Raw genomic sequence first — 14,048 nt, 5'->3', positions numbered from 1 at the left:
TCCTGCTTCCCATTAAATCAGTGACCACTCTCCTTTTGATTTTCCATGTCCTGTAGAGACAGATACTCACACATAAGTACCAGGGTTCATCTTTCATTCAGTTTGGCTGAGCTTTCCAGTTTTTGGCTGAACTCAGGCTCAGTAAAACTGAGGAGTGCCTGGACTAGAAGAAGGTGTGATGTAGGAAAGAATGAACTGGGAAGGCACACACAGGGAATGAGCTGTTCTCCTGGCCATTTAAAATGAACTCTGCTTCTCTCTTCCTTGTGCCTGCAGGATTTCATTGCCTCTCCTTTGTCACAGAGCCCTGGGTTAGCTGAGCAATGATTTAAGTTCCTTCCTTTCTCCACGCAGCCCTAGTAACTGGTTAACTGGTTTATACCCATGTGGAGAGAGAAACATGAGAAATATTCCCAGGGCCATGGTAAAAGTTAGCAGTAATTGCTCAGCTTTTCACTCAATTAAATACATGACTCTAGAAACTGCTGACATTTTTTACCCTTACTTTTTTCCCCCCCCCCCCCCCACAAACATTTGTTTAATGCCTTTTGTTATTGTTAGAACATATTTTCTCATGTTCATATTTTCTCAGGGTGTGGGTCACTTGGTTGATACCAGAGGCATAGAAGTCTTCCACAACACTCTCTCTCTTTGAAATCCCACACTGCTTTATGAGCAGCAGCCTTCTGCTTCAGGCCTCCCTGTTAAATGCCAACAATTCCTCCATCCTGCTCCTCAAAAGCCAGAGCCTAAAGCTGGTGACTAGTTCTCAGGAAGGTCCCAGGAAGCTGTGGTGGCACAGCTTCTGCTGTGCAGACATCCTCTACATCCTCTGTACCAGCTCAAAAACCACCTGAGGATCCCTCAAGCCAATTGTAGCTACACCAGAAGTTAACTTGGCAGCAAATAACCTGTGTGGAATGAAGTTCCATGCAGGACTGTAGCCACATTTCTCTTCACAGAGAAAAGCAAGGCACAATTCTTCTCAAGAATATTTCTGGGATTCACATTCTCTGAAACTCAGAGAAAGAAAACACAATTCTTATCATTTGCTGTGCTTGCATTTGTGTAAAAGTAGAATGCAATATGGAGATTGTCTACCCAAAGTGATGGTTTTTGTTTTGTTTCCTTGGCCTATCAGGGCCAAGAGAGTGTGTGTGCGTGTTGGGACTGTTGGCTGGGATTCAGAGCAGGGTGTGTGCAGAGATGACTACTTGGTAAGTTCAGTTTTAGATGTATAGAATAATATAGTATAATAAGTAACTAGCCTTCTGATATCAATGGGGTCCTCCTTATCATTCCTCCTGTGTTTCTCAGCACAGCTACACAGGATCTTGGCTTTTGGGTTTGGAGAGTTGTGGATTTGTGTCCTCTGAGATGCTGTAAAGAATGATCCAGGAAGGAAAGGAGAACCAGAATGCCAAAGCTGAGTCTGCTGCTCAAACACCCTGGTTTCTTTTGGCAATTGCATGGAAAGGTCACAGTCAGGGCCATCTTCTTGGTGGTGTAGCTCTGGTGGTTGTTAGATGGAAATTGGTTTGGCTGTTCATGGGTGTGACTCTCATCACCACCACACAGAATTTCTTGTCTCAGCAGGACTGTGGAACACTCCTCTCTCCCCTCTGCTGTTCTTGCCTCTTTTTGTGTCCCCTTGGCTTGCTAAATGCCAGACTGATCATCTGGATTTGTTGCTGGGCTTAAATGCAGGGACCAGAAACCTTTAGGGGAACTCTATAACGGTTGACCTGGCTACTCCTTTAAAAAAAAAATAAAATCAATGGCTGGTCTAGCTTTCAAGACAAAATTAGCCACCAAAGCTGCCCCTTTAGCACTGCCAATTAGAAGTTTTAGAAAAAAGTAGGTGTTCTGTGCTGCAGTTGGACAGCAGCCCCTGATCAAGGAAGGTAGAGAGGCACATGCTTGTCTCTCCTTTTCTTTTTGGTCAGCAGTTTGCCACTGCTGCTGCCTGGGTGTATTTAATGGGAGCTGGAAAAGGGACAGAGCAGCTTCAGAAGGCTCAAAGCAAGTAGCACCAAGGGGGTATGTGATGCCAGTGTTGGAAAATTCACTTTAATTCCCGAGGTCAGGGGTTGAGGCATGGATACTGTGAGGATCCTGCACCCTGCCAGGATGTGCTGAGTGCAGGTGTGAGGCTGTGGTCCCTTGCCACCTTTCTGCTCCTTTGGTACCTGCCAGGAGATGTCTGTGGCCTACAAGGATCCAACAAATAACAGGTCAAGGAGGAGCCAGGGCTGTGTCCAGAGGGTGCCCTGCTTTCCATTGGCACCTGGCCCACTCTGCACAGATGGGAAATCATCTAAATATTAAGAGATTTGGTTTGATTAGCTAAATTCTCCTGTTGGCAGCACATTTCCAGTCCCTGGAGCAGTGGAGATCAGACAGGTTGCCAAGGCAACACACAGCCTTCAGTGAGAGGTTTACTGTGGTGCTGTCCTTGGTCAATTGATGGAGTAGGGTTTATTTAGGTCTTTGGAAAAAACCCAAAGCTGCTGTCCAGCCTTTTGCTCTGATGAGTCATTGTGCCTTGGGTCAAATTGGTGAAACTAAAAGCAAGGTTTTGTGGATGAGAGAAATAAGAACATGAGAGCATAAAGGTCCCAATTAGGTTCCTCTTTGAAGAGGTGAGAGCACTTCAATTCCGAGTGGAGACAACCTGTTCTTTTTTATCCCCCCAAGTAAGTGAAACAGCAACTGAGATCCTCCTTTCTCCCCCCTCTCCTCCCATTTCCTCTCTCTCTCTCAAATGTAAAATACTTATTTTTATTCTCTAGAGGACTCTGTGCTCACTGTTTAATTCTTGACTCATATCAGAGGTCCTTCCAGCTTGACCTTTTGTCACTGCTTTTCTTGTTGATCTCTGCTACAGAAGCCCAGGCAAATTCAGCTTGTGAAAGTTTCCATTTCATTACATTATTCCTCCTTTTGTATCAGCTGGGAGATGAAAATCTCATCGAGCCACTGTGTCTCCTGTTGCCTGTTAATTGATCTGGATCCCAAATCAGGGAATGCATGGGGACAGGAGCATCTCTCACTGTGGCTGTTCCCTGGATTTATTCACACAGCAGAATTGTGCCAGTGGTGGGCACAGCCACCTCTGAAGTTTTGAAAAGGACCTGATTCGGAGTTCTCACAAGCCAAAGGGGGCAATGCCATTGTGCTGAGTGTCAGGCCTTAATTTGCTAAGTTAGTAAAGGTTTCTGTTTTGAAATATTTCTGGCACTGATAGGAAAGACTCCAAGGCTACAGGGGTAACAGGATCACAGGGAGCTAAAGGTGGTTGTGTAGGAGACACCGTCAGAGTGCCCCTTTTTGTTTCTCTCACTGTTGAGATGAGTGTGAGTTGTTCTCACCAGTGGATACCCTGTAAGCTCAGGGAGAAATCACTGTACAAGGAACATTTACAAAGAGTCACTGCATGGTTTAACATGGGGAGCCAGGCTGGCATTTTCTGAACATGCGGGTGCTGTTCTCTCTTGAGTGTGGACCTCAGCTGGTGTCATGTAGCACAGGGAGAAGAGAAGGAATTGAAAAATAACTCCAGACACTCCTTGCTGTGAGAAAAATTCTGACCTTCTCTATAATAAAACTGAGGCATGAACTTTATAGACAGTGACTTTTATGTGAGAGGGAAAGAATTTAAAGGGTGGAGGAGCCTTTAAAAGTCTGCATTGGCATCCTTATTTATTTATCCTTTTTGAGAGGATGGCAGCTGATAGATGTGTCACTGTGATGCTGCACAGTTATCTTCTTTCCCTGTCTCAAAATACTGCATTAGTGATACCATGGCAACAAAGAAGTTGTCTTTAAGAAAAGAAAAAAAAAAAAAAGGCGTGACTTCAGTGTTCAAGAAAGGTGGCAGACTGACAGCCCCAGTCTTCCCTTCCTACCAGCAAGGCAGTCTTGGTGTCAGCTGTGACAAAAGGTATCAGATTGTGATCTCTGTGTTGCAGTGTGACTGAAAACAAACCTGGGACATGATCAAAGACAAGCCTACTACAGGGAGAGCGGGCTGAGAACCTTCTGAGAAAAGGGGCTCTTGTTGGACAATTAAATTCTGTTCAAATAATAAATTTTCCTAAGAAGTGCATCATCTTGAAAAAACTTTCTTAGATACAGGTTATGTCTTCTTTCAGGATGGAATTCTCCTCTGAGCAGCCTGTGATGGAGAGTCAAAGGATATGTGGAAGGGGCAAGTTGAGACCTCTGTCCTGTTTGATTTATTTGCATTTGAGTACAGCTCTCATCTCTAACATGAGAGCCCTGAGCAGCAGGAGATTGGCTTTTAGGGACTAGATTCTTTCATTTGCTCTAATTCAAGTTGTATTTATCATTATCACTACAGCCATTTTCTTGCTTTTCTATGCCTTAGGTGAAGGCTTCGACCACCAAGGTAGCTCACTGCTTTGTGTGATAGCTGCTTTTACAATGGAAAATAGTTCCACAGTGCAAAACTGAGAATTTTAACACAGCTCAGAGATTGGAGTGAATGTTGAGATGGTGAAGAAATGGCAGAGCAAAGTTTTGAGTGTGAGGCCATAGACTGTGGGCTGGGGAGGTAATTTTCTACCTGGTTCTAATTTTTCTTCCCTTGTCTGGAGAAGAACGGTTGTGAGGCTTCAGGTTTCACTTTGATTGCCTCAGCTGTGGGCCCAGCCCTGGGACCAATCCTGGCAGGGACCTTGGGCCAGGAGGACCAAAGCTTGGATGGGTGTGAGGTTCCTTGTGGCAGTCATATTTTCTGGAAAAATCCCTTTGCCCAGGATTCTTCTCCTGGGAAGCTGAGAAGCCTCAGAGAAAAAAGAAAACGGTAATTATCTGATTTGATTCTCCTGTGTTTTGCTGCTTTGGAATGTGTTTGGACATTGTTTACCTACTGGTGATTGTTTCATTGGTTTCGTGTGAATTGTTTGGCCAATCAGTGCCAAGCTGTGTTGAGGCTCTGGAAGGAGCCACGAGTTTTCATTATTATCTTTTTAGCATTCTGTTAAGTATCCTTTCTGTATTCTTTAGTATAGTTAAGTATTCTTTAATATAATATAGTATCATAAAATAATAAATTAGCCTTCAAGAACATGAAGTCAGATTCATCATTCCTTCCTGCCATGGGAATCCCACAAATATAAAATTCCTTGTGCTGGTCCCATCGAATCTGTCCAGCCCTGACATGGAGGGGCCCAGCTTTCAGCTCATGAAGGACAATTCAAGTTCTGTGCTGCTCAAATTCTCAGTCTCCCTGGCCCTGTTAACTTCAAAGAATTTTGAATATTGTGCTGAAATGGAGCTTCTTTTATGGTTATTACTAAAACTGATGATGGAACCTCTGGATCACCCTGAACCTCCACCAGACATGTGAATTGTCTCTGTCCATCAGAACACATTTCTGTTCCCTTCTTCCATCTGTGTTTGTGGTGTGTTTGCTCACAGATGGAGGAATGAGGGGAGAGCCAGGACTCTTCTGGATGCAGAATTTCAGGTGTCATTGTTTGCAAAGGCTGTGGACTTGAACTAGTGCTCCACACTCGTTTGAAACACCCAGCAAAATGAATACTTCATCTTTTCTAGTTGAAAAGTGCCTTTGGTTGAAGGCAGAATGTTTCACAGAACCCTGAGTGCTCAGTTACAAATGTCATCAAGAGCACTGCTCAAGGCCAGGATGGGTTTTTTGCTGCTGGGAAAAGAGAGCTGCCACAGGGTCATACGTAGCAAAACACAGAGCAGCCTCTGTCAGGTGGAAAATCTGACCTCAGGGAAAGCCTTTTTGAAATTGGGCCTGTGGCTCTCACAGGTTGGCTGCTGGGTGCTTTGAGGTTTGCCCTCCCAGTGTCTGTGTTTTGGTCATTTATCTATAGCAGGTTCTAAGTGAAATCCAGACTGCATCCTGAGGATTCAAGTCTGAGTCTGGCTTTTATAAGCAGACTGAGAAAAATCAAATCTGCTGCTACTTCTGGCCCCAGTGCAGGCTGCACAGTGAGCCAAGCTGAGCCTGAAGGGCAGAGGCTGCCCTCCTCTAGTCTGCACCTTAGACATGGTACTGGCAAAAAGGGAAATGTGGGTTTAAGGCAGAATTCATCTCAGGCCTTCCATTTCTAAGGGGAGAGCACTTGCTTAATGCCTCTGTGTCTCCTGCTGTGCCTGATGTGCCTTCAATTCAGTGTGCCCTGAAGGTTTTGAGCACCTCTACTGGATTGCATCCCTTAGAGAATCAGAGGATGCAGCTCCCCAGTTTTGGGGGGAAATTGCCAATTCTGAGGCTTTTGTGTGACCCAGTGTGACTGAGGAGAGATGCCTGGAGTCCTGTTATTGTTACCATAGTGTCATCTCTAGATGATGCCTCAGCTTTGGGGTGAAACATGAGTTAATTCTAAGCAATGAAATGCTTGTGTAGATGGATGTAACTTTTCTTGATTATTCTTTTGGGTCTAACTTCCACCCTTTGGGGTTGTGCCTGTGCCATGGCTCCTGTTCTGTGGGGCAGTTGTGTTGGTGTTTCCCTGCTTCAGACACTTGCTGGGGGGATAAATGCATTGAAACCTGCAGGGTGTTTGGGTGGCTCTGAGGGTGGTAGAAGAGAGGGAATTGAGGTTGATTTACTGTCTTTGAGACCTCTGAAATTGCATGCAAATGTCAGAGGCCATAAGGGCAGCTTAAGTCTGTGAAGATGACCTGCAAATACATTAGCAGCAGCTACAAGTGGGCCCATTCCTCCACCCTTTGATCAGACGAAATTGGCAGTCAAAGTAAAGAGAGGCATAGTCAGGTCATAAGTGTATTTCTATTTTTCATATTCCTTATATAAAAGGGCTGGTGAACCTCCTCATTTTTGCTATCTGTAAATCAGCATATAAAAATAAAGTGTGTGAAACCCAGCCTCTATGCAGGGCAAGTCCTCCTGCCTTGGATGGGAATTTCACTCCTGCTACAGCAGGGAATGTGGTCTGATTGCATTTCTGATAATGTATTTGTGGATCACCTTGAGGAGAAGAGGGGGAGTTATACAACTGTTCCCTCACAGGCTGTGGGAAAGGGTCGGGCTTTGTCTCCTTTGAAATAGATATCAGGAGAGAGCTGCAATCCTGTGAAAGCACACATTTATTTCTGAAGTGTTTGTGTATTGTGTGTGTGGTGCGCATGAATAGAATTGCCACCTGTCCAAGGCTGATAAGGACAAGCAGTGGTCATGTTCTTGCAGTTTGCTGTGTGAAGAATTGGCACCTACAGCTTCCCTCAGCCTGAGTTTATGAAATGCTGCATGCAAGGAGTTGCTTCACCATTTGTGGCACTTTCTGGGTTTGCATAGATGGGGATTTGTTGGAGGTTTTTCTATAATGGGTACACTGTTAGCCGTGACTTCTGAAAACCCCTTACCTTTTTTTTTCTGCCCTGCTGTCTCAGAAAGATCCCATTAGTTATCCTGCTCCTTTAGGAACCCACATATGGCACTGCTTTCCTTGATAACCTCAGCTTGTGGGTGGGCAAAGTGACAAGATTCTGATCCCCACGTGCTTTGGGCACAGAGTAGAGGAAGTGACTGAGAAAGCTGCTTGGTGTTTCCATTGCACCCAGCAGGGAACTTGTCCTTGCAGCGGGGCTGCTGCCATCATCCCATCCCACATAACTTCCCCTCGGTGTTTGCTGAGCCTTGCCAAGCACAAGGATGGACTCCTGGGCTTTGCTGTGACACTGCTGATAGGGATGAGGATATGTAGATATGCAAGTAGGTGGAAAATCTCTAATACATCATAATAGTAATAATAATAATGTACACTTGTACTGCCTTGCAGCTTTCGCTGGAACTTCTGCCCACGCACCAGCCTACTTGGTTCACAATGCAGTGTGCATGCTAGACAATTAGTGGCTGATAATGAAAAATGTCATGGGAACCAGCAGGAAAATCATAGCTTACTCCAAATATATAATGAAATGTAATTAGCACAGACAGCAAAACAGACAATTTATGGTTTCCTTTATTTTTCGTAATTAAAAAGTACCAGTAAACATTCCTTTTTCAGGAAGTTTGGTATCAAATGAAATTAAAGAACTATTGTCTGGAATAGTATTTTATGCAGAATTTAACCCTTGCATACCAGAATGGATTAAGGTCTTCCTACTTGCAGGTTCTCCAAGTGAATCTACTGTGGACCTCCTTGTGTTCATTCCCCTGGCCCTGGTCCATCAGGAGAGGCCAGCTCTGGTAGCAGGGTTGCTGTGAAACCAGCTACAAGCCCAAAACCCACCTGGATTCAATGGATGTAACACTGTGGCCAGCACTTCTCTCTTGTTCTTCTGGACAGACTCTCCCTGAAGTCATCTTGTAGTGTGGATGTGGCTTTGAGGAGAGGTTGGAGCAGGAACAGCATTATAACACCTTGTGCTCCCTGTGTCCTCTCTCAGATTTCTTCTGCTGACCTCACCTCCATTTCTGATCCCTTTTCTACCTTGGGGCCCTTCACTCTGCACCTCTGGTTTGTTCTAGAGCAGTGGGCAAGGAGTGTGTGGGCTCAGCCTGCCAGCAGCACAAACACCATTTCTTGCCTTGTGCTCTCAACCAGAGCAGCAGATTGACTGGACCCACTGTGGCACTGCACAAAGGTGTCCATGGCATTAATTTCTTGGCTTAAAAATGGGTAAATGGGGGAGGATCCTGGCTGAATGTTCATGTCCCAAAGCATGTGGTGGTCAGCACCTCCCAGGGTTTGGACCAAGAGCTAAATGTCTTACTGTGTCACATTTTGTCACTCCAGGCACAGGTGTGAGGATGGACATTTTACCTGTGAAAATTCCAGTAATATTGCAGCACAAGGGATGTGTGTGCATTTCTGCTGCCTTTCCTCCTCAGCACCACTCAGCCCCAGCCAGCACCACAAGCCAGAGCAGAGCTCTGCTCCAAGTCAGCTTTACAACCATTTCCCAGGCACAGCCTTAGTTGGGAGTGTCAAATCTGCAGAGGAAGCCCCTCAGCTGAGAGCTGGGAGGTATCATCAGGACTGTAGGCAGGTGCAGGATGTTTTCCTATTGATGATGGAGAAGCAAATTGCCAGCATGTTCCTCCCTCCAGAGGGATTTGAGCTTCCAGCTGGAGCCAGCTGCAGTGTGAGGCAGTGCTCAGGTGCAAACCCAGCCCTCCCTCACAGACATTGTGGCACAAACTTCTGGTGTCTGGCACGAATGTTGTGGCTGAGGAAAGAGGAAATTTGTGCATAAAGCCACAGGACAGGATACATGAGCTGTGTTGCCTTGTGCTGTAGAAGTCCCAGTCCTTGCATGTGGACAGACTGTCTTTGGGAGGGAAGGGAGAGCTGCTTGGTGCCCATACTGAAGGGAGGTGAGGGATCTGAGGCATTGTTGGTCTTTTCCATGCAGGAAGAGTCTGTGCAGTCCCTTCTTGCCTGTGCTCCCAAAAACTCTGCCTCTGTGTGGACAGTTTTTAGTACTTGGCATTGAAAACTTTCTCCTTTGGTGAACTCTGATAGGTGGTGCATTTTATATTTTTGCCCCAAGGAGTAGGGGAAACCAGAAGAGTCATCCCAAGTCCTGTGTCACTGAACTACTACTTCTTGTTCCTCTGTATCTGACCAGGAAACAAGAATTAGAAGGGCAATAACACTGTTGTGCCAGTCTGAGTTACTTTAGAGCAAATCTATAGCAGGTGATCATTTGTCTCCAAGCTTTCCTTCAGGATGCCTGTCTAGTCAAAGATCTGCTTTTTCTTCTGTGGTTTTGCAAGGTACTTGAAGGTCTGTTGGGGAAAAGAGGCACTTTGAGGATTTTCTCTAGATGGGGCTTGTGTAGCATTTCAGAGCATGTGTTGAATAATTTATATTTAAAAATACTGGTGGCCTGCTTGTGCCCTGTCTGAGAAGGAGAAACTCTGGTGTCTCCTTGGGATCCCTGAGATTTTTATGAAATAAAATAGATGGTAACAGTGGTGTCCTTGCTGCACACACCCTCTTGTGTGCTGAGAGGTGGGCATCCCGTGTGTTTTCTATATAAGGTAGAGCATTATGTCTTTTCCTGCTTATTCTATGCTCAAGAACAGGGCAAGTCCATGATGGGATGCAGCCAGGCTTTAATGTATATTCTGGGGTTATGGCCACTTTGATTTATACTCATCTCCTTTGATTTATCCTTGGCTCCAGCAGCCATTTAATGGTGACTTCAGCAGCTGAAAATAACCAGACTCAATGTCTCACTCAGCCACTCTCACCTCCCCAGCCCTGCTCCCTGGGTTGAGGTGTGAGGGGAAAATGGGTCTGAGATGTGCTGTAGCCATGATATTTTCTGAAAAATCCTTTCCTTAGGACTTTTCCTCCTGAGAAGCTGAGAGGCCTCAGGAACAAAATGTAAACAATGGTTATCTGCTGCTGTGGAATGCAACAGGTGGATCTGTGATTGGTCTCATGTGGTTGTTTCTAATTAATGGCCAATCACAGTCAGCTGGCTTGGACTTTCTGTCCAAGACACAAGCCTTTGTTATCATTCCTTCCTTTTCTATTCTTAGCTAGCCTTCTGATGAAATCCTTTCTTCTCTTCTTTTAGTATAGTTTTAATATAATATATATATCATAAAATAATAAATCAGCCTTCTGAAACATGGAGTCGGATCCTCATCTTATCCTCGGACCCCTGCAAACACGGTCACAATGTGCTGGCCAAATTATCTAGGGAAATTGTATCACCAAATGCTGGCAGGCTCAAGGAGAGGTTGGATGGGGCTCTGAGCATCCTAGGGGAAGGTGTCCCTGTCCATAGCAGGGAGATTGGAACTAGAAGATCTTTAAAGAGCCATCCAACCCAAACCATTCTGTGAATTGTCTGTGCCCATGCAGAATAGAGCAAGGGAAGTGTAGACTTCACCTTGTTGTCCTTTCAGTTGCTGTGATTCAGTGAATATTTCTGCTCCTTCCTCAGGCTGGGATGAGGAGGGTCAGAGCCACCTCCACAGTTTGTGCAACACGTGTTCCTCTGGGTTCACCCCCAGCCACTCGTTTGTTTTGCATGTGGGTTGCTGCTATGCATTGCTGATTTTTGCTTCCAGTTGAGACATGCTGGCTTGTATTAATTTAAGATTTTAAAATCTCCTTGGTAGCAGTCATACAGTACACTGTCAAGCCTGTAACTGGGGGCAGTGTAGGTCTCCTAGTCCAAGTCTTTTGCTGAGTCAAGTGTTATAAATTCCCTGCTGGATGTTCCACAGGCAGGGCTCTGTTTACATCCTTTCATCCTCCTCATCTGTGAGCTGCAGCTTTGTAATCACAGGCATCCCTGGTGTGCCACTGATGCTGCTGATGTTTCATTTTTATGGGGTCTTTGACTTGAATTGAGCAGCTGAACTTCACCCCTTCTTGGTGAAGCAATTACCAGAATAACAAACCAATTTTTTTTGCAGATGACACTGAAAGTTTTTGACATGTGTGCCCTTGCCATCCACATCAAGTGATGTATGTAGTGTTTGTCCTTTGTTTTGGCATTTTGATATGTGTGAGAGAGGTGAAATGGCTTTAAAAGCTTTTTGCTGGCGCCTGTGGTTTGTTGCAGACCCAGTGGTACAGGCAGAACATGATAAATTGAAACCAGACTGTTTCTTTACAGTTTGACATAGGGATGGTGATGTACAGGGCTGGGACATCTGCTAAGGCAAAACCACTGTGCTCATCACCTGTGCCCAAACCTGACACCCAAGGAGCTAAACTGAATTGCCTGGGCTGGAGGCTGATGATTTTTTTTTTTCCCCAGAAAATAATGGTAATTATGTGGTACAGTAATATACTTCTTACTCAAGGGTGAAGTAGCTGTTGAATGAGGATCATAGGCTATACATTAACCTGGTTCTTAGTAAATGTAATGAAGTTAGTGAGTACCATTATGTATAATCTGATTGTTTTAAAGAAAAAACATAAATTGCAAAGGAGGTGTTGAGGCCTTAATGACCAACTACCCTTTCTTGGCTGGATCCCTGTTGTAGTACAGATGGAGAGTGCCTCTTTTGGAGCTGGTGGAATTCTGCATTCCTTCAAAAGTTTATTAAAATCAGCTGTTGTCTTTCCGGTGTTGGAATTCATCCTGTGACAGAAATGAAGACCTAAATTGGAACCAAATCTGTGTGGTCTTAGCAGACCAGACCAATGTGTTAAATAGATATTATATCCAAGCCCAAGTTCTGCTGGATTTCAGTTCCGTTTCTTCTGCAGAGAGGATGGGGAAGCTGAGCCATGGATATAGCTGTGCTTAAACCACACCTTTCCCTCGGCAGTTTTTCTAAGTTGTGCCCGTGATTTCTTTTTTGACTTTCTGTCCTTAGTTACTCCTGATGCCACTGTTTTTTGTCTGCAGTGGGAGCCTTCATTATCCTCCCTGCAGTCCTCTTTCACTTGATCAACAAGAAGCTCTGCTGTGAAGAGAGAGCTGAGCTCCCATGCCTGGAACAATGAGGGTGAAGAAAACGCCGCAAAGAAGTCCAGAGCTCATGAAGGCCTTGGTGAGTGTCACAGTGTTTATGACACTGCCTTTGATGTACAGAGTCTTCTGGAGGCTTTGGCAGCTGGGAGGACAGACACAGGCCCACTTGCTGTTTCTCAAGTTGTTGGTGTGGTAAACAGTAGGGTTTTAGGTAATAACCTCCCAAATTTGATCATGAGGACATGCAATTACTGCCATGTTCCCATTATCCTTGTTGTCTGGAGTAATGTCTTGAAAAATGAAAGTCAACACTGGGGAAAGAAGCCCACTCCCTGCTCTGTCTGTTGTGGGAGTGTTTTGTTTATCCAGTGAGGAGCAAAATGTGAGTGTTTCTGAGTAACAGCTGTGCCTTTCTACTCACAGAGGATATGCCTGTCCTGGTTTCCTTGTAGTAACTATTACATGCTCCTTCATGTGTTTGTTGTGTTCTGGAAATGTTATGTCTTGGATAAACCCATAAGTCCTGGAGTCAAAACAGCTGGGAATTTTACTATGTTAGAAAAAGAACATTTTAATTTTTCTCACCCATCAAAAATGCATCTGTTCTGGTAATGGTGGTCTCTGTGGATTTGGTAATTTCTTCCTGTATTTGTTTGTAAATTTGCATGTCAGAAATGTACAATCACTGAGATAGTCAGCCAAGAAGAGGCCTCAGAAGTCTCCCAACCAAAAGGTCTGCTTCTCAATGATTTAGTCTTAAATCCAATGGCAGAAGAACACAATCCCAAAACACAGAGCTCATACAAGGTTGTTTTGCTGTTAATTTTGCCTTGTGCCTCAGACATGATCAGGCTGCACTTTGAGACTCCAGGGCTCATGGGCAGTTGAAAGCTTGGATGCCATCTGTGGTAGGAATCCAGTGGGACTAATTCTTGCTAAATTCATTAGTGAGCCAGGGACAGGCACCAAAAAGGTACAAGTACAAGCGGTACTTGAAATTATTCCCTCCCACACCCCTCTCGACTGAAAGTCCTAACTTCAGTGTTTCTAAACAAAGACTATGGGGTTTTTTTTATAAGTTTCCTTCATCAATATTACTTTTAAGTCTTTTTCCCCTTCCCTTCGCCTCCCATCAAGTGGTGTAAAAATGTGGCTTTTATTTCGGTTTTTAAGATGACACATCTCCCAGGAGCGTGTGGGTGTTGACATTCTATGGATCTGTCACAGGCTATCATGTAAACATGTATTTGCAATGCTTTTTAAAATGTGAATTATTAATAAACAGAGTGGCTTTTTTTTTTTTTGGTGTTTGTTGCTTCCATGTTTTGAAGGACAAGAAATTGCTTCCCAGCTGACACTCTGGATGGCAATTTTCATTTCAGACTAAATCTCATGTGTCTGAGTGATAAACCTTTGAAAACATGGGCTTATAATGGAAACACTAAGTCAACTTTAACTACAGCTGTGCAGTGCAAGAAAAATACCACGTACCTTAATGAGGTGCTAAATCTGATAAGGCAGAGGAATGTGTTGTAATCATTAATTACAATGGAAGCTTAAAGCTGGAGTCTGCTTTTCCCCTTCAAATAAAATCGGCTTGGCGAGTTGGAGCTGAGAGTTATTTAAAAATA

General features: G+C 44.5%; 1 protein-coding gene across 1 annotated transcript in view; it reads left to right on the top strand.

Moving 5' to 3' along the window:
• SYT16 (synaptotagmin 16) overlaps positions 1–14,048 on the top strand; it is a 100,253-nt gene that overhangs the window by 35,961 nt on the left and 50,244 nt on the right. The window contains exon 3 of the mRNA XM_005417945.2: positions 12,352–12,496. The gene's annotated coding sequence lies outside the window, so the exon portion shown is untranslated. The remainder of the gene's footprint in view (positions 1–12,351; positions 12,497–14,048) is intronic.

This window comes from Geospiza fortis, unplaced genomic scaffold, assembly GCF_000277835.1.
Source record: "Geospiza fortis unplaced genomic scaffold, GeoFor_1.0 scaffold23, whole genome shotgun sequence".
Classification (NCBI taxonomy): Eukaryota; Metazoa; Chordata; class Aves; order Passeriformes; family Thraupidae; genus Geospiza; species Geospiza fortis.
This window is presented reverse-complemented; position numbering and strand designations above follow the sequence as displayed.